The following is a 21,737-nucleotide window of genomic DNA, read 5'->3' as shown; positions in this document are numbered from 1 at the left end:
AGATCTTTGTACATCCTTTTAAAAAAACAAGAAGTTTGTGAGGATTTGGACTCTTTCAAAATAAAATTCGTCATTAAAAACAACTTTAAATGGCTTAGCTGGTTTTTCAGAATTTTCCTATGTCAAATACTGTAAGTGCAATTGAGACTGAGGACTGCATGTGCATGACTGTCCTTTTTCTGCCTTTTTTTGAACCCTTAGCAACTCTCTTAGAATACTTAGAGTAAGTATTGCTTCTAAGGCAGAAGAGCAGTAAGGGCTAGGCAATGGCCACGTAGTTAAGAGAGTCTGAGGACAGATTTGAACCCAAGATCTCTTGTCTCCAGGTTTGGATCTTTATTCACTGAGCCATCTAGTTGCCCCCAGGACCACCCTTCTTGAGTTACGCTTGTGAACTTGCTAGTTTAATGCTTGGGCGCAGTCAATCCCAGCTACTTCTGGTCCTTTGTGACTTAGCTGAAGGTTTTAATTTTGAGATGGTTTTCTCTTCTCTTTCCTTTTTCAAAAGCAACCTGCCCCTTCTCCCTCCCTTGCTGCTAGGTGCTTATGAGCACATGGCAAATAAATTATATATTTTGCCTGAATGAACTTGATCCTTAGTTTCAGCCTCCCTATTTTTAATTAATGATCATAGTGGAGTATGCATCAATTCCGAGATGGTCATACTCAGGAATGAGGCCACCTTGAGAGTTAAAGAGGTTCAGAGGTCCTGGATCTTTTGTTTGGATCCAAGTGGAGGCAGTATAGTAAGGAAATTAGTAATATATTGATAAGTTCTGATAAAGTGAAGAATTTTGTAAGGGTTGTCCCAGAGACTGCAGAGTGGATGAGGAAGAAAGCGTGCTGTCCATGAGCTTGGAACTCTGAAGGAGTAGAGCAGGCAGAGGAGAGGAATGCTATTCAATTGTTTCAGTCATGTCCAACTCTTTGTGACCCCATCTGGGGTTTTTTGGCAAAGATACTGGAGTGGTTTGTCATTTCCTTCTCCAACTCATTTTACAGATGAGGAAATTGAGGCAAGCAGGGTTATGTGACTTGCCCAGGGTCACACAGCTAGTAAGTGTCTGAGGCCAGATTTGAATTCAGAAAGGAGTCATCCTGACTGAACCACCTCACTACGGAGGAAGAGGAATCCTTATCAGCTCTTCCAGAGCTTCTTGAACACAGTGACCATTGGCAGAAGGCTGAATCCAATCCCTGACCAACTGGAAGATATCTGCAATAAAGGGGACTGCGTAGAGCTAAAGTGAAATGCAAAATGTCTATATGGCAGTCTTAAAAATGGTTTCATGATCTCTTGTTTGATTCCACCTCCCACCAGAGTGGAATCGTTACAGGATACCAATTGCCCAATTCTTATCAATGAACATTGAGTCTTTGGTGTCTCTTGTATGTAGGAAAAAAATACCTGTCCTTGATCCATATTATTTATTGAATATTTTTCTAAATCCAGGCTATAAATAATAATTTTTGCTTGGGTAAAAGGATAAGGGTAAATTAAAGAGTGAGAGAAAATGGAGCCTAAAACCTCTCATTAGAGGGTAAGCTCTCCCAAGGCCATTTCTAGTCTAGATCATGTAATGAGTCCAGAGATGAGAGTGTCTCCTCTCCCTTGAGGAATAGCTAAATTGCTTAGGACCAGAAGTGGTTCTTAATGTTAGATATGAAGGCTCCTCTAGGACAGTGAAGCAACCCCTTTTAAGGGTCACTGAGTTATCAGCAATTCCTGCTCAGTGGCCAAGAAAGCTGTTATATCGTTTCGACGCTTATGTCTTTCATCACAGTGACACAAAACCAGAAGCAGTCAGGGGCTTGTCATCAGCAAAATGTCGTGGAACTTACAAGATGGGTCAGAATAAGCAAAAGTAGTTTTGTGTGGGTCTTGTTCAATTTTAGGTCATCTATGTATCCACACAATTTCATTTCTTTTTAAAACTCAGGTTTAGGGAAGAAGAAACCTAAAACCTTAAAAAAAAAAGAAAGAAAAAGAAAAAGAAAAAACCTAAAAGAAGAAAAAAGAAAACCTAACAAAAACTAAAATGGTTGGAGCCAAAATGGTAGAGATCAATGGAATGAAAAGTAAAGAATACTAGGTTTGAAGTCAGAGGACTTAAATTTAAATCTTTGTTTTATATATGTATATATGCATAAATATACATATGTAAATGTATATAATAGACATTTGCATGGTCTTTATTGATCATATTATGCACAAGTTTATGTGCATACACATTATATACTTATGTATTTTAAATATACATAACATACGACCATACGTAAAATATTTATTTTAAATAGTTACAGAGCCCTTATGTATGACATATATAAAACTTATGTAAGAGAAAGATCATGTATATATGTGTTTCTATATACACACATATCTATACATATGTAGATATTGATATACATTCAGAGGTAGGATTTGAATCCATGTCTTTGTGTGCATGTGTGTATACATGATATATACATACATGCTTTCACGCATTTTAAAATGGTCATGGAACCTTTAATTTGCGGAAGACCTCCAGTAAAGGAGAAGCCACTTCTTATACATTTTTAAAGAGTATGCACACTTTTATAGCCCTATGGGCATAGTTCCAGATTATTCTCCAGAATGGTTGGATTAGTTCATAACTCGACCAGCATTAGTGTCCCAGTTTTCCCACATCTCCTTCAATATTTGTTATTTCCCTTTTCTGTCATATTAGCCAATATGATAGGTGTAAGATATGTTATCTTTTTTGAACCTGCATTTCTCTAATCAATAGTGATTTAGGATATTTTTTCATATTACTATAGATAGTTTTGACTTCTTTATTTGAAAATTATTTTATATCCAGTGACATTTATCATTTGAGGAATGACTTGTATTTTTATAAACTTGACTCAGTTCTCTAGATATTTTAGAAATGAGGCCTTTATTAAAGACCCTTGCTATAAACCCCAGCCCCTTCTCTGCTTTCCTTCTAATCTTGACTGAATTAGTTTTGTTTGTGCAAATCCTTTTTAATTTAATGTAATCAAAATTATACATTTTAGTTCCTGTAATCCACTCATCTCTTTTTTGGTTATGAATTCTTCCCATTTTCATAAACCTTCCAGATAAACTATTTCATGCTCCCCTGCTTAGGATACTGCTCCTTACATCTAAATCATTTTGATCTTTATGGTGTGAGATGTTGGTCTATACTCAGTTTTTGCCAAACTATTTTCCAATTTTCCCAGCAGTTTTTGTCAAATAGTGATTTCTTGTCCCAAAAGCTTTTATCTTTGAGATTATCAAACAATAGATTATTATGATCATTTACTTCTACATAATGTGTACTTAATATATTTCATTGATCCAACACTGTAATTCTTAATCAGCACCAGATTGTTTTGATGATGACTGCTTTGCAATAAAGTTTGAGATCTGGCATAGAGTGGCCACCTTCTTCCCATTTTTTCATTGATTCCTTGATATTCCTGACCTTTTATCCTTTCAGATGAATTTTATTATTTTTATAGCTCTATGAAACAATATTTTGGTAATTTGGTATGGCACTGAAAAAATTAATTTAGTTAGAATTATCATTTTTATTATATCGACTCAGCCTAATAATGAGCAATTAATTTTTTCCCAATTGTTCAGATCTCTCTATATTGTGTGAAAAGTATTTTGTAATTGTTTTTATGTGGTTCCTGGGTTTGTCTTGGCAACCAGACTGCTAAGTATTTTAAACTGTCCATAATTATTTTAAAATGAATTTTTCTTTCCAACTCTCTTGCTGTTAGTTTTTGTTGGCAATATATAAAAGTACTGGTGATTTTATATGGGTTTATATCCTATCCTGAAACTTTCCTAAAGTGGTTAACTATTTGAACTAGTTTTTTAGTTTATTCTATGAGATTCCTTAAGTATATTATCATATAACCTGCAAAGAGTAATAGCTTTATTTCCTCCTTGCTTATTTTAATTCCATCAATTTCTTCATTTTTTCTCCTCTCATTTCTATAGCTACCATTTCTAGTTCAATATTAAATAACAGTGGTGATAATGACCATCATTGTTCCACCCTTGATCTTACTGAGAAGGCTTCTGCCTTATCCCCATTACAGATAATGCTTGCTGATGGTTTTAGATAGATAATACTTATCATTTTAAGGAAAGATCCATTTATTTCTATGTTTTCTAATGGTTTCAACAGGAATGTTTATGGTGTTTTGTCAAAAAGCTTTTTTGTATCTATTGAGATTATCATGTGATTTCTGTTGTTTTATTATCGACATGGTTAATTAAACTGATTTTTTTCCTAATATTGGACCAGCTTTGCATTCTTGGAATAAATTCCACCTGGTCATAGTGGTATATTTCTCTAATCTCCTTTTTAGTACTTTATTTAAAATTTTTACATCAATACGAATTAGGGAAATTGGCCTATAATTTTCTTTCTCTACTTTTGCTTTTCCTGGTGTAGGTATCAGCATCATATTTGTATCATAAAAATTGGCATGAATATGTTAGGACTTCTTTGCTTATTTATTCCAAAATAGTTTAGAAAGTATTGGAATTAATGGTTCTTTAAATGTTTGGTAGAAATCACTTGTGAATCCATCTGGCCCTGGGAATTTTTTCCTTCAGAAGCTCATTAATGGCATATTCAAATTTTTTTAAAGACAGAGTTATTATATATTATGAAGCATTCTTCAGTTCATCTGTGAAATTTCTATTATTGTAAATATTCATCCACTTCATTCCATTGTTAGATTTATTTGTATGTACTTGATCAAAATAGCTACTAATCATTGCTTTATTTTCTTCTTCATTGGTGGTTAATTTACATTTTTCATTTTTGATACTAATAATTTGATTTCCTTCTTTCTCTTAAAAATAAAATTAGCCAATGGTTTATCTGTTGATGATTTTTCATAACCAACTCCTAATTTTTTTTATTAGCTAAATGATTTTTTTACTTTCAATTTTATTTATTTCTCCTTTGATTTTTAGGATTTCTACTTTAGTGTTTAACTGGAGATTGAAATTTCTCCTTTTTCTGGCTTTTTTTAGTTGCATGACCAATTCATTGATCTATTCTTTTTTCAGTTTATTGATGTGAACATTTAGAGATATAAAATTTTCCTTGAGTACTTTTGGCAGCATCCCATAAATTCTGGTATGTTATCTCCTTGTTATCATTCTATTTAATGAAATTATTGATTGTTTCCTTCTGTAGAAGTGGGGGTGAATATTAATTAAATAAATTTATTGCCTTACCCCACAAAATAACTATCAGGAACAGGTGTGAACACTTCTACTGAATCAATAAAGGACATTAAAACTCTATGTGAGAAGACATTGAAAGTCATTGGATGAAACTAGAGTGATTCTGTCCAAGAGTACACCTCTGCTAATAACTATGTTAATAACTCATCCACACACTGTGGTGTTTTTTGTTTTGTTTTTTATAAAAAAGAAAGTCAATATTGAACCTGAGTTTCCAAGGTCTGGACAATAAGTGGTAGAAGCAGTGCCAGCCACGTTCCTGAAAGGGAATCACTTGGATTTAGAGTAGAGCACCTCTTTCTCCTCTCCCCTTTGGCCAGAGGATCACCTGGTGAATTCTAGAAGATCAGACTTTTGGACTTTCCATGAGAAGTAGTATACTTGAGATAGTAACAATTGGTAGCACTGTCTACATTAGGAACTAAGGACAATGAGACACATCAAAGAAAGACAGCTTCAAGACTCAAGGAGAAGGGCATAACATATCCAAGGGAAACCTCATGAGTAGTCCCCAAAATGTGAAAAAAGTACTTTTAGTAAACCCATGACCTATTAGCTTGAGTTCACTTTACTTTAGACTCTATATAAACTGATGGGAGAATGCATCATAGACTTTTGGGGGAATGCTTTATTAGAACTAATAACAGGAAACCACACTCCCACTCCTCAGGGCTATACCTAGAACCTTGAGGGGAGATGTGGTAGTTGCATTCTGGAGACCTAACTTAACCTGTAAAAGTGGAAGTTGGGATAGTACTCCCAGAATTTGTTCTACACTTTTTTGGAGATCTTAAAGAGAGAAGAGGAAGTCTTTTGATTAGATCACACTAGAGAAAGAAGAAACATGGTATAGTAGAAAGAGCACTGGATTTGGAATCAGAGAATCTGGGTTCAATTTCTGACTCTCCTATTTCCCTGCATAATCTTGGTAAAGTCACTTTACTTCTCTGGGATCTCAGAATTCTTCATCTATTAAAAAAAAGGGTAAGTTTATACTAGATGACCCCTAAGGTCCCTTCCAAACTGCAGATGACATCCTGCAGTCCCTCTGTCTTTGACCCTGCATCAAGTATTTATTTATCCCAGAAGTTAGTGATGGGCTTTTTAGCCCTGATTAAGTATAGTGGGGTTAAGCAATGCCCCTGGCTCCCACTGTAGTTCACCGAGAATCCTGAGGCATGGAGAGGGAAGAAAAAAAAAACCCATGAAGCAGAAAAAGAAATTCAAGAAAGTCATATTAGATGATCACTGAATTTACTGTGATCCTTCAATGCTGTAATCTTTTGAAGGAGGAAGAGAGAGGAAGAGGGAAGGAGCAGAGCACCTCCAACACATCTTTTGGGCCATTTAGTGGCAATGATGTCACATATGGGTTACTCTGAATTAGATGTATTCTGTTTTATTCATTTAACTCTAGTAAGACCTTGAAAGAAATCTCTACATATAAAATGGCGATCTTGCTTATTTTTTATAGCAATGAGAACCTTGGGCGCTTATTCGAAGTCTAGAGTAGCTACATAAGAAACCTTTTACCTTACAGTTTTAACAGTCATGTACACAGTGGACTCAGAATTATAACACAACTTGAACATCCTTGGCCTTCCTGAATGATCAGGTTCCTAGCTCAGCCTTTAAGAGTTCTCTAGTCTGTACATTTGTGTACTTTTGATTTTTAGTGAGGGAAAGTGTACTAGGGCAAAGATGTCAGCTTCTGCTTATCTGTTGCCAGAGAAGCAAGATCAGCTGTACAAGTGGGTGAGTTAAGTAGGCCAAGTAGAGACAATTATTTAAGAGACACAAGGATGACCCTCCCACCAAAATTTAGTATCTGACCAGCTCTTTCTCTCCCTCACCATCCTATTAGTGCTTCCAATATCCACCACCGGAGACTTACTCCTTTGAAAGAAGTCATTGTACTCATGTAAAATGAGAATGTTAATAAAATGAGATGTTATCAGGTGTTAAGATAATGTATCAGGTTCTGGCTTTTGAACAGTCTTCATGTGTATTATCTTATCTGAACCTCACAATGACCCTATATGGTAGATACTACCAAATATTATCTTCATATTACAAAATAGGATAATGGGATCATCTAGAGTTGGAAGGGGCTTTAAAGGTCATCAACTCCAAACTCCTCTAGTTACGGATGAGTAATCTTAGTCCCCAAAAGATTAAGGGACTTTCCTAAGAAAATACAGCCAGTACATGTTTGAAGTAAAATGCAAGTCTAGGACTTCCTACTCTCTCTCACTGGGTGAGGGTCATCTCTCCCTCTAAGGACCCTTAGCTTTCTTCAAGATTCAGCTCAAGTGCCACCCCTACAAGAGTCCTTTCCTAATTTTCCTAGTTGTTAATTCTCCACCCCAAATCACTTTGTATTTATTTGGTATAGACCTTGTTAGTGCAAGGATGGTTGATGAAGGGAGCCCCTGATTAGTTTGATGCTTGATGACTTTTCTTGATAAGATTATACGTCATGGATCTTTATTAGATTGGCATCTTGTTGAGAGAATTCCCTGACAAATTCCATGGAAGGATGTTCTGGCAAATGTTTAACAACTAGCTCTCCAAAAACATGTATGCCTGACACACTTTTAAGTTTAATCTGTACAATTAAGATGATCTCCATCACTTTCTTAAGTCTAGACAATAAATCAAGCTTTGTAGAGTTTGCCAAGTTCCAAAATACAAATGTTGGTACTAAAGATTGAATAATCATGTCTTGTGAGCTGGTTCTAAATAGCGCTAAGACATCCCTGGTTCCATGTGATGGACTGAGAGATAAATGACAACTGAGATTCAGAGAGTACTAACATATTAAAAGAGCCATCCTTTTCTCATGGCTTATAAAAGAAATTTAATGCCTTCTTCACATATTCTCTCTCCCTTGGGTTTTTAGATGGGAGCAAAAAAGGGTGAAACAAGGGAGATTTCTTCCCAACCCAGGAGCATTTACCAGAGATTTACAGGAAAAGCACATGGTGAGGCTAAGAGAGGGGGTCCTTCACCTCTAGTTACTGGTTGCACATTGTCTTGTTTTTAATCTCTCCATTTCAGAACACAGATCAGGAACTAGAAATCTTGATGCTTTTGTGTCTTCATTTGCATGGCTTTGTATAATCAAAGCCTCAATAAATAGTCTGTAAGAAGGGAAGGGTTACCTTTCACAATTATAAATAGGAGAAGTCTTAACTAAACAAGGGATAAAAGTGATTATACATTAAATGGATCATTCCAATTCCATAAAATTTTGAAATGCTGTTTCACAAGCAAAATCAATGCAATTAGGAGAAGCTGAGAAGAATGATCTCTGCAGCAAATACCTCTGCTGAAAGTCTAATATTCAAAGTATGTAAGGAATTGTCACAAATATATAGGAACAAGACCCATCCCAATAGGTAAATTGTCAAAGGATATGAATAGTTTTCAATTGAAGATGTGATGAGTCTACTTCCATGAATTTGTAAAGGATAGTCTCCTCCCCCCCCCCCCCAAACTTCAGAGCTTGAGGTGGAGGAAAGTCTTTCAACTGGGTGCTCAGACAGAACTTATTGTGTGTACAAAAGATTCAAGGTGATATCTTATTTTCTTCCCCAATATGGAGAATTGTTGGAAAGTGCCATGTGAGGGAAGTGTCTTATCCCCTATCTGGCTATCATGTGTCCCAAGAACATGATGCCCATTTCTTTCACTTGTTTGTTTTTTTTTTATCTTAGGTGAATGAACATCCAGAAATGGAACAGCACAAGTTATGGTTTTGTGAGCTTTGGACGATTGGAAGAGTCGTCAGAGGTCCCCTGGGCAGCCAGAGTCCCTAGCAGGGGCCAGAAGGGCAAGGAGGAGCAATAGCGAAGTCTGGTAAGGAGCCAGTCTTGAGCTCCAGCCCAGCCCAGTACTGACACAGTGTCCAAATTCTGCAAGGAGTTAACCCAGCCAAGGAAAGATGCATTCACTGGCTGTATCTTGCATGAGAATGAATTTGGGGAGGACTTTTAAAAGGGAGAAAAGAGGTGTAGGGGTGTGTGTGTGTGTGTGTGTGTGTGTGTGTGTGTGTGTGTGTGTGTGTTTTGGGGGAAGTGTGATGTGTGCAGGACAGAGAATGAATCACAGACTGAGCTAAGAATGTTTTATATCACTCCAGGTTTGAGCCCACTTTCCACAGGGCAGAGTGAGACTCCCCCTCCTCTCGTTTGGGAGGATGATTTTATATTGCTGCTCTTGCTATATCTTCTTAATGTCTCTCTGTACAAGTTAATTATTGTTAACAATAATATATTGGGTGGAGGGGAGCACCCATTATGGATGGCTATGAGAGACAGTCTTTGGACTATATGATGAAAGAACCCTGATGAAAGAGGGGAGAAGTAGTCAACCATACTAGAAGGTCTTGAGGTTACCACTCACAGTAGGAGTTTAGATTGTGTGTCCACAAAATGAACACTTTCCACTATTTGAAAGAATCCTCCAAATAACTAATAATACCAAAAAACAAAAAAATAAAATTAAAGCAATTCTAAGTTTCTAACTCATATCCACCAGTCTGGCAGATACAAACATAGCAAGCACTGGAAGGACAGGTAAACTAATGCATGGTTGATGGACTCTGAAATGGTGCAAACATTTGGAAAACAGTTTGGAACTATTCTCAATGTCACTAAATTGTATATATGCTCTGAATCATTTATATCACTACACAGCATATACTCCAAAGAAGTCCTAGATCAGTGATGGCGAGCCTTTTAGAGACCATGTGCCATGTCCTCATGCCATGTTCTGCCTCCTACCCCACCAAATGCTGAGTGTGCCCCCCTTTACCCCACAAAGCACTACCGTTGGGCTGCTAGTCCGATGGGTGGATGATGTCAAAAAATGTTGTCAGTCACAGTGGAGGGTGGGAGAGAGCAGCTCCACTTGAGTCCCTCTGCCTTTCTAGTAACAAACTCTGGGGTAGGGGGATGGAGGGCAGCACATATTCCTACAGAGAGTGCTTTGTATGCCATCTTTTGCACCCATGCCATAGGTTCACTATCACTGTCCTAGAGAGAGGGAAAGGACACTCTAATCCATGAAGTGTAGTGACCAATCATGGCACCAGAACACAGAGGATGAATCATGTTTCCCACTTCCTGAAAGAAGTGATGGACTAAACGTACTGAATGAGACCTTAATTTTCAAACACAACCAATGTGTGGGTTTATTTTGCTTGATTATATTTGTTTCTTATACTTGGGAGCTCTGGGGAGGAGAAAGAAAAGTGGAAAGTTGAGTAATGATAAAAGAAACCCTCCAAAAATCAAAAGTCAATAAAGACAAAGAACTATGTAGAAGAAACAAAACAAAAATCCAGAAGGGGCTATAAATGGCAATTTTAAGACTAACTCATTTAATTTAATAAACTTTAAAAATGCTAGACAAGTAAATAAAAAGACTTCATGGTTTTTTATGCAATCCTCATCTTTGATTTTTTCTTAATATTGAAGTTTTTCTTTGTAAATTATTTTTATGTTCAAAAGAAAAATAAAATGGAGGACAGGAATAGATTATCTCTAAGTTCTCTTCTAACTTTAAATGCTAAAACTCTGAAAACCAACTACCACAACCACAAAGAGACTCTATGATTAGTCTATAGAGCAAATACAATGAAGTAATACAATTTTAAATTCTTTTTGCCTTTTTCTAAATTCCCATTACTTCCCTTTCACCAGTTCTGATAGATTTTTTATTTCCCAATTTTCCCTACTCATTCTCATTAGGAAAACAGAGATGATAATCATTTACTTCCAAAGAACTGGGTGTGGTGTGAAGTTATTTAAAACCAGTTGGATTACCCAGCACTGATACACAAGATCATGCTACCTAAAGAGAAAGGGCTGTTCTCTAAAGACATATGTTTTTGTCTGATCTTTCTATCATTTTTTAAAACCTGCTTTCTGTCTTAGAAACTAATTCTAAGGCAGAAGACTACCATGGGCTAAGTAATTGTTATTAAGTGACTTGCCCAGGGTCACACAGCTCAGAACTATCTGAACCTCTTGTTTCCTAGCCTGACTCTCTCCACTGAGCCATGAAGCTCCCCTCTGGCCTTTCTTTTTAGAAGTAATCTCTGATTAATGTATTCATCTTGAAACCTCAATCTCCGTCTCTCCCTCATTCTCTTTTCTCCTCTCTACCATTCCCTTTCCTCTCTCTCCCCCTTCTTCCTTCCCTATTCCCCTTCCCTATCTCATCTTTTCCTCTAAATCTACTTGACTTCTAATTTCCCTATTCACCAGTCTGCTGTTCAGCTAGGTTTGTAAACTACAAATTTGATACTCCTCAAATAGATCTAATCAGGTCATTCATTCTCAAGAAGTTTTGTGGCTCTCTGTTCCCTCTAAAATAAAATACAAACTCTTCTGGCATTTCACAACCTGTCTTATTTCGATTTATTTCTATTCACTTTTATCTCATAGAATACCAAATTCCTCCAAAATACAGGTCAGGTGCCTGGAGAAGCCCTTTCCAGATCCTCTTACAGTACCTGTTTCATTTTTTATTCCCATTGCCTAATACAGTATTAGTCACAGAAGAAATTCAATGAATACCTACTGAATTTAACTAAATTTGATTTGAGGGTTCTAGGCTCATCCTCATCACAACCATCCATATTATTTGCCAAATCCTGTCAATTCTACTTCAATATCTCTTGATTTTTTCCTTTTCTCCATCACACACCAAAACCACCGCAGATCATGCTTTTGTCAACAAGTCATCTGGACTACACCAGCAGTCTCCTAATTGATCTCCCTGCATCTTCCAGGGATACTTCTAGTCCAGCCTAAACAGCTATCATGGAGGGGAAAATCTTTGTGGAAGAGGGGTCCACATTCTTCATCATCACCAGCAATGACTGCTACCTACTGCCAACAACAGGGAGATAGGAAAAGAAGCCTGGGAGTGTCAGCACCCCTGCCCTGGACCACCAGTCCTGCTTCCACCAGCCCTGCTTCATAGCCATCATCAAGAAGGTAACTCCTATGGAATAGGGGCCAACTGTCCCCCCCCCCAACTAACACTTATGGGGAGGCCAAAATGGTTCAGGTGAAGTAGCATTCAGCACAGGAGATATGAGCCAGATCATCTAAACCATGACCACTTTGTGATCTAATCAAGAGATCTAAAAGATAATTTCTCTCATGTTCTACCAATTTGCTAATGGTGTCACCCTTTATTTCTAAATCATGTATTCTCTTTGAGCTTGGTATGCACTTTTTGTCTACACATACATTCTGCCAAACTATTTTCCAGTTTTCCCAACAGTTTCTGTCAATTATTGACTTATTGACCCAATAACTGGGATCTTAGGGTTTATCAACGGAAATTATGGTGCTCATTTGCTTTTGAAAAATTGGTGCCTAATCTGTTCCACTGATCAACCTCTCTTTCTTAACCAGGAGTAAGTTGTTTTGATGATTACAGCTTCACAGTATAATTTGAGATCTTGAACTGCTAGTGCCCTTTCTTCCTTCCTCCCTCCCTTCCTTTTTCTTTTTAAGTGATTCCCTTGATACTTGACCTTTTTTTCTCCAGATGTATTTTGTTATAATTTTTCCAGCTCTATAAAATAATTCTTTGGTAATTTGATTGGTATGACAATGAATAAATAAATTATTGTTGGCAATATTATGCTTTTTTAAACCAATCAAAACAACTAACAACTTCATTGAAGTTGCAGGATATAAAATAAATCAACACAAATCATCACTGGCATTTCTCCATATGAATTCCCTACAAAACACAGCAGGAAGAGAAAGAGAAATTCCATTTAAAATAGACAGTAGAAAACATTTGTGAGGGTTTATTTTATTTCCTGCAACTTCACTAAAGTTGTTCATTGTTTTGATTGTTTTTTTAGTTGACTTTGTAGGATTCTGTAAATAAACCATCATACCATCTTCAAAGAGCAATAATTTTGTATCCTATCCTTATTTTAAAAATATTTGTCTGAGGGCAGCTGGGTAGCTCAGTGGATTGAGAGCCAGGCTTAGAGACAGGAGGTCCTAGGTTCAAATCTGACCTCAGACACTTCCCAGTTGTGTGACCCTGGGCAAGTCACTTAACCTCCATTGCCTAGCCCTTACCACTCTTCTGCCTTGGAGCCAATACATAGTATTGACTCCAAGATGGAAGGTAAGGGTTTAAAAAAAACTTTTTTCTTATCTTATTGCTACAGCTAGCATTTCTAGTACAATATTGAATGTCAAAGAAATTTTCCTAAAACTCAGCTCTGTTCAGGTCACTCCCCTACTCATAAGGCTTTAGTGGCTCCCTATTACTTCTGGGTTAGAATATTAACTCTTCTGTCATTTAAAATTCATCACAATCTGACACTAAGATGTCTTTCCAGGATCATTGCAAATTACTCATGCATTCTATTCACATATTGTACATTCTACCCCAAAAGCTCTTGTATATAAGTAATATTCCACCTCTCACTCTATACAAGTGGAAAGTGTCCATAGGAAGATAGTCAACGGATATTTAATTTAGGTGACCTGATGAGTATTTGAGGGAAATAGAGATATTTAGCTGGGGAAGAGATTATTTTGGGAACAAAACAGCTCTCTTCAACTATTTATGAGAATGACAGAGAATTAGTCATATTTGGTCCCAGGGAGCAGAAGCAGGGACAATATGTGGAAGTTACAAAGAGCCATATATCAGTTTGATGACAGGGAGAACTTCCTAACAAAATAATGAGGTGGCATAGTGAGTAGAGCTCTGGGCTTTGGGTCAGAAAGACCTGAATTTGTATCCTGCCTCAGACCCAACCTCTATGATCCTGGATATATCACTTAGCTTCTCCCAATCTCAGATTTTATATCTGTAAAATGGGAATAATAGTAACACATATCTCCCAGGGTTGTTGTAAAGGTCAAATGAGATATTCATAAAGTGTTTTCCAAACCTTAAAGTTGCAAATAAATGACAAAGTTTACAAAAAATAAAATTCTAGCTTTTATTATTATTATTATTAATGATATTATTATGGTTTTCTGGATGGGGAATGAGCTGCCTCCAAGTAGCGAGTTCTCTCTTCTTGGATGTTCTAGATTTCATAAAGCAGAGCCTGGATGATTATTTAATTGCCATGGTATAGTGGAGTTTACTTTTCAGATGGCCATTAAGGCTCCTTTTGCCTCTACCATCCTGTGATTTCATGATATGCCTGGACTGTTGTCCCCTGGCATCTCTCCTAGTAGTTTTATTAGACCTTCACTTTTCTTCCCTAACTTTTGATTAATAATAATATTTGCATAGTGCTTTGCAGTTTGCAACTGTTCTATATGTAAGATGTTCAATGCAATACCAACTCTTTCCTGACACCACTGATGGGATTGTTTAGTCACTGAGTTGCTTCCAACTCTATGTGACCCCATAGTCTTCACCCCTGAAGTTTTCTTGGCAAAGATACTAGAGTGGATTTCCATTTTATTCTCTACAGTGCCCCAATTTTATAGATAAGGAACTGAAGCAAATAGAGGTTAAATGACTTGCCCAGGGTCATAAAACTAGTAAGTGTCAGAGGTTAAATGTGAATTCAGATCTTCCTGACTCATGGACTGGTATTCTATTCATTGAACTACCTAGCTATCATAGGATTAATTTCAGATAGGTAACAACACCGATATTTTCTGGATCTATCCTTGATTTGGAGAAATTAGTGTCTAGATGGTATCCTCTGCTTTTGCTTGCTTCTACATTTTGGTGTGCTTTTTTTTTATAGCAGCTGATTATCAAAATATTCACATTCTAAGTCTCAACTTGCTTCCAATGTGGATTGGATCTTGAACAAATTGGAATTGGTCCCAGATAAATCTATTACAACAAAGATGTTCTCTGGTTCAGGATACAGTAATGCTGAAGTATCTGTTTCTTTCTCAATAGCAACTACTCCATTAGTGAACTTCAGATACATTTTTAAAAACACTTGCCTTCTGTCTTAGAATTGACACTAGGTACTGGTTCCAAGGCAGCTGAAGAGTGAGGAGCTGGCCAATGGACATAAAGCTACTTGCCCACGGTCACACAGCTAGGAAGTGTCTGAGACCAGATTTGATCCCAGGACCTCCTGTCTCCAGTCCTAGCTCTTTCTCCACTTGAATCATCTAGCTGCCTCCAGACTCATATTTTATGAAGCCTAAGCAGGAACTGTCTTTCTCATTGAATCTATAAAATCTGAACTATTTCATAGGGTGTAATGGAGTTTCCCTCACATACTATTTGGAAACGAACTGGGACACAATGGTGACTTGAAAGCCACTTTTCTAAGATAGTGATACCCTTTATCTTTCTAGTTGTCACTCTCACTTTGGTGTGGAGTCCTGTTAGTCCAAGTGGAATGGACCCACATGCCATGGGTGCTGATATTAAGCTGATAATCCTGGAGGCTTATTCTAATTTACATCCTTGGTCCCTTCTATATTTTCTGGTGCTAGTTTCTTGATTTATCCTCTAACTCACCAATATGGTATTCATATTTTCTTTGCCACACATTACTCCTATGTCTATTCAAGCCATAGTTTAAAAAAAAAGAGAGATACCTCTGCTACTTTTTCATTTATAGAAGGTTGGTGGAAACCTTCTGACCGAGGTTCTAGATCTTGGGTCCTTTGCTCCTTTATTACTTCCCACTAATTGGTTCTATTGTTTGATCTCTCATCAAGATATTGACATATGTACATACTCTAGGATTTAAGCAATCAGGGTCTCCTGGTTGGATTCTATAATCCACATATGGTTGGATGTGGTGAAGTTGGATTGATTTGAAATTTTCCAAGTGAATTTACTATTTGTGGCTAAGAAATAACATTCAAAATGCTTTGAATTTTCATCAAGACTGACCAAATATTCCTTTAGCTCTTGGGAGTATACTACACCTAACATACTTGCTCCAGTCAAATTACATGTTCCCTTATGTTTACTGTTTTTCCCAGGATCTGTCTTTCAATATGACTCTACTCAAGTCATGAACTTCAAGAATCCCTTCCCCTTTATGGGAAAGTTATGAATAAAATTGGCATATGTTTAATGACAATATTATTAATAGTTGGCATTTAAATATCATTTTAATGTCTATAAAATACTTCATACATACACACACACATATAATTTCATTTGATCCTTAAAATAACCCTATAAGGTATATGCTATTATTATCCCCATTTTATAAGTGAGTAAACAAAAGTTTAGAGAGGTCAAGTGACTTGCCCAGGATTGTACAACCAAGAGGCATCTAAGGAAGGATTTGAATTCAAGGCTTTCCTGACTCTAAATCTAATCCTAATCAATATACCACCTAACTTCTCATTGAAGTGTTCTGTTAAAACCAACATTGTTGTCAACATGACCTTTCTTGACAGGTAACTTAAGGTTTTTCAGATTTTATTCTTTGGATGATTCTAAATTCTGTGCTTTCTAAAAAATCTTGTTCTTTTCTCCACCTAAGGTATTTGCCACTATTGTAAGGCTTCATTGCATTTTCTTTTTTTTTTTAATTTTAAACATTATTTTATTTGGTCATTTCCAAACATTATTCACTGGAAACAAAGATCATTTTCTTTTCCTCTCCGCCCCCCCCCCTCCCACCACCTTTCTCTCTCCCATAGCCGACGCATGATTCCACTTTCATTGCATTTTCTAACCTAAACGTCTCACATTTCTCCCCCAAGAAAAGACAGGAGCTTTCCTGAGAAAAATTTTAACTTGGAATTGTGGTTCCACCGTCTTGTAATATTATACTCTAAAGTTCAGGGAAACCTATTAACATTTGTTTCTTGTATCTCATGGCTTTTTCTCCCAAGTTAATGCTAATAATTCATCTGCAAATAGCCTCTTTTTAATTATCCTCATTTCAACTCTATTAAATATCCCCTCATTCCCTGTAAGAGGTTTGGCGATCAGACTTCAATTACTTTTCCCAACCTACAAGGAATTTTTGAAGGGCTTATATCCTTAGGCAAATTATCGAATAGAAGTTGGATTTTAACTTCCTTCTTATGGCAGTAATAATTAGGATATTCATTCTGAATAATAAAAATATGCATAATATATGTCTTTATCTAGCTGATAATAATTAAGATTCCACCAGATCAAGATGGTTTTTACATGTCAGTTCATGTTCTAATGAATTACTGAGAATAGGCTAGGGTGACCCCTACAAGGAATGCAGAAGGATATCCCAAGCTGAAGAGAGTGAGCTGATTGGTGAAGGAGGGAAGGGATGGTAGAGAACCAAAAGGAAAAGGACCAAGTGCCAAAATGGATAAAGACACCACTTCTCCTGAGATCATGAACGTAAATGGCGGAGTTCAGTCTAAACCCGAGAAAGAACAGTGAAAACGATACTGATGCTAATTTGAAAGCAAATAAAAGCTATCATTTATATAACATTTTAAGGTTTGCAAACACTTTACATATATTATCTTGTGTGATCCTCACAACAACTCTGAGAAGAAAGTGCAATTACCATCCTTTTTGCTGTTCTTGTTGAGTAGCTTCATTTGTGTTCTTCCTGACCCAGTGGTTTTTTTTTTTTTTTTGGCAAAGATACGAGAATGGTTTGCCTTTTCTTTCTCCAATCCCTATTTTACATATGAGGAAACTGAGATAGACAGAAGTTAAGTGACTTGCCTAGGGTCATACATCCTCTGTCTGAGTTCAGATTTAAACTCACAACTTCTTCCTGCCTGCAGGTTCTGTGTTCTATCCATGGTACTGCCCAGTCACCTAACTGGAGTCACCTGGAAAAAAAATCACTTAAGACTTCATGCCTATATTACATTCACAGTACCTTGAAACTTTCTTGACCTAAGTTTCATTTGCACTCCAAATTTCTCTCTCCCTATGGTTCTGTCCAATAATTGTGCATGCTGAGCTGAAGAATATAATGCATGCTCTGTGACTGTTATGTAACTTGTCTGAACCCCTACTTGCACTGGTGAGATTGGGTGCAGCCCAGAGCAAGGCTGCAACATCCCCCCAGGATTCTAAGGATGATTCTGAAGGGTTGGTGGTGTCTTGTCTCATGATATTGGCTTGAACATTCATCCCAGAATGTTTTCCATCAAAATTATGGGTGGATTAACACTTAATCTTCCAGACTCAATTAGTTTTTAGAGGAGGGAATGAATTAACAAGGTATCATAATAGTTAATATAAAAGCTCCTCCCAAATATCTATGATCCACTCTTCCACAAGCACAAACCCAATCCAGGGTAAAAGAAAGCTCAAAATTAGAGAGGACATATGGTACAAAAGTGGCTCACAGCTCTTAGTTTTAGGAAGTGCTTTTCTCCCTTTCTTGGGGGTGACCAAGAAATTCCCCTTAGTCCTGGCATAGGTCCTGGAGCTATGGATCTGCATGTCATCCATCCTTGGTGCCTGTAATAGACACTGCTATCAGCCATCGCAGGAATCTACTAAGACAATGAGGGGAAAACAAAAAGTCTGAACCCTCTGGATCCTTTGAAGTTCGCGAGATTTTCCTCTAACTCAAGCTGCGTGAACAAGGAAAGAGACCTACACCAAGGTCAAAGCCAAAGCTCTTTTCTCTTCCTTCCCCAAAGTAGTATCTCTTTAGAGGCTTTTTTTGGATTGGCCCATTCACTCAAATCTCTCAAATAATTTTGGTTATCAGCTAACTTTCCATCTCACAGTGATATGTCAAACTTAAATAGAAAGCAATCCTGGCAGACTGCATATTGCAAGATAATTTTAGCTTTGTGACTTGAAATCTAATTAATTGGTCGCCAGGGAAAATTCCCAAATAATAAAATACCCATGTCAGTTGGGAATTATGATGATTTTAATTAATGTAGAGAGAAGGAATTAAGGAAAGGAGAGAGAGAGAGGGGGGGGGGGGAAGAGAGAGAGAGAGAGAGAAAGAATTAATTTAAACTGTTCTGACTCACATTAAAAAACTACAACTTATCATTACCTAGGTTGTGTTATATTTTTATTTTGTTAAGCATTTTCTAATTACATTTTATTCTGTGAGTTTATCTCTGTAGAAGACCCCTATGACATGAATCAGTTTCCTCAAACTACTTCAATAGGATCCCTAAGTAATAACACTCCAATTCCAGATTTTTCCCCCACTTAAGTCTAGAGCCTATTACTGATTAGTCGATTAAAACTAAATCAACAATGATTGGGATTGTCTAAGGTAACAAGGCATCTTGTCACTTTACAAGGGATGGAATGATTAATTGACTTACTCTTATCAATCCCACTATTAAAAGTTGAAATGCAATGGAAATGGGAATATGGAAATACATATTGCATGAAAACACTCTTATAACCTACATCAGACTATTTACCACTTTGAGGAGAGGGGAGGAAGGGGAGAAATGGTGGAAGAAAGAGAATCTGAATTGGAAAATATCAGAAAACAATTGTCAAAAATCATTTCTCCATGTAATTGAAAAAAAATTAATTAAAAAAAGAAAGGCTGTGATATGAGCCACTCCCTGAGAAGATAACAAGTTGAAAAGAAATCATATTCTCTCCTCTTTATTTCCAGGTTGTGACAATGGAACATTTAGCTAAGGATCGACAAAGAAACATCACTGGGAGGAACTTGTTCCTATGGAATGACTTGGAGCAGGTTTCCAATTTCAAGGAACATTTCCCCCCATGAAAAAGGATTTTAATACTAAGAAGGGCTGCCTCCCACTGGGACAAGGCAAGCCCAGGCTTACAGTTCCTATAAATGAGGGAGTAGGCAAGAACCTGGACTTCCTTCTCTTGGGCTAACACTGCCCCAACCCTGTTCTCATAGGGAAATATCTCATGCTCTTTCTCTTTGCCAAAGCAAAGGGTCACTGATTTCCCTCATAAAACAATCATGATCTTTCTTCATTTTCTCCTTTCTCCATGGAAAGAGAGTCACTGAAAAACACATATGCTTGGAGACACATGCATGCTCTGAGATAGCTATCTAAACTATCTGATTCATCACTTGCACTGTTGAGACTGGGTACCCATAGCAAGGCTATAGTATCCCCTCAGGACTCTGTGGATGATTCTGAAGGGTTTGTGGTATCTTGTTAGTGGTGTCTTGCCTATGCTTTTTTGGCTTGAACCTCCAATCTCATATGTTTCCCACAAAGATTATGAGATTATGGGTAGATTATTAATTAATCTTGCAGACCTGATTAATTTTCTTAGTCTTTATTTTCCATCTTAGAACCAATATCGCATATTGGTTCCAAGGCAGAAGAGTGGTAAGGGCTAGACAATGGGGGTTATTAGGGGTAGACAATGGGGGTTAAGTGACTTGTCCAGGGTCACACAGTTAGGAAGGGTCTGAGGTCAGATTTGAACCCAGAGTCTCCCATATCTAGGCCTGACTCTCAGTCCATTAAGCCACCTAACTGCTCCCAAACTCAATTAGTTTTTAGAGGAGAGGAATTAGCTAACACACGCATCATGACAGTTAATATACAACATCTCCTCAGAAGTTAATGACCCACTCTCCCATAAATGCATAGAGTCCAAGAAAAAAGCAAGCTCAAAATTAGAAGACATATGACACAGAAGTAACTTGAAGCCTCTAGCTGAGGGAAGTTCTTGTCTCCCTTTCTTGGGGGAAAAGAAAAACATTTGACATTTAAATAGTGCTTTAAATTTTACAATGTGTTTTTACATATGTTGCAAGATGGGTAGTCTAGACCCCCATTTTACATTTTATAGAAAAGAAAACTAAGGGACAGACAGATTAAGTGAATTGTCCATGTTCACTCCCTAGCTGGCAGAAGTCCTAGGAGGAATTCAGATACCTCTAGTTGTTTCTTATTTGTCCAGAGATTAATTCTGCTGAAAAGAAAACCTATAGACTTAGCAGGAAACCTTAGAGATGCACTCATTTTCAAACTGTAGCCCTGGAATCATGTTAACTCCCTTGCTCTTCTACTGCCTTACTGGCAGTGCCTCTGCCACTGGCATTTTAAAAGCAGTATGGAGCATGGTCATGTCTGGAGGGGAGACAGAGAGATTCAGCCCAACCCTGGGACAGAGAAAAAGTGAAGAGAATAAGTTCATGAAGTAGATCCTTATCATCAGGGATTATGTGGTCAGAGTCATAGGTTTATTGTGGGAAAGACCCTTAAAAATCATTGAATCTACAGAGACCCAGAAGGGTCAAGTGATTTGTCCCATGGCTACTTAAAAAAGATTCTAATCCAGTGGGCTCTACACTCATCACAGAATTCTTAAAGATAGAAGGAAGATTTAGAGATAATTGAAGTCTAATTCCCTAACTTACACCATAAAATGACAGACCTAAAGTTTCAAGGAACCTTAGAGGCCATTTAATCCTGCATTCCATCAAGGAATCCTCTTTATCATCATCCTGACAGTCTAGAGTTGTCATCCAACCTCTGCATGAGCACTCCTAAAGATGGGGAACTCACTGCTCTGTGAGGTTGTA

At 37.2% G+C, this 21,737-nt stretch overlaps 1 protein-coding gene across 5 annotated transcripts in view; it reads right to left on the bottom strand.

Annotated features, from left to right (window-relative positions):
• The window catches only part of OSMR (oncostatin M receptor), a 93,666-nt gene that overhangs the window by 68,136 nt on the left and 3,793 nt on the right, over positions 1-21,737 (bottom strand). The gene's annotated exons all lie outside the window — the stretch shown is intronic.

The sequence above is a fragment of the Monodelphis domestica genome, chromosome 3 (assembly GCF_027887165.1).
Source record: "Monodelphis domestica isolate mMonDom1 chromosome 3, mMonDom1.pri, whole genome shotgun sequence".
In the NCBI taxonomy this organism is placed as follows: Eukaryota; Metazoa; Chordata; class Mammalia; order Didelphimorphia; family Didelphidae; genus Monodelphis; species Monodelphis domestica.
This window is presented reverse-complemented; position numbering and strand designations above follow the sequence as displayed.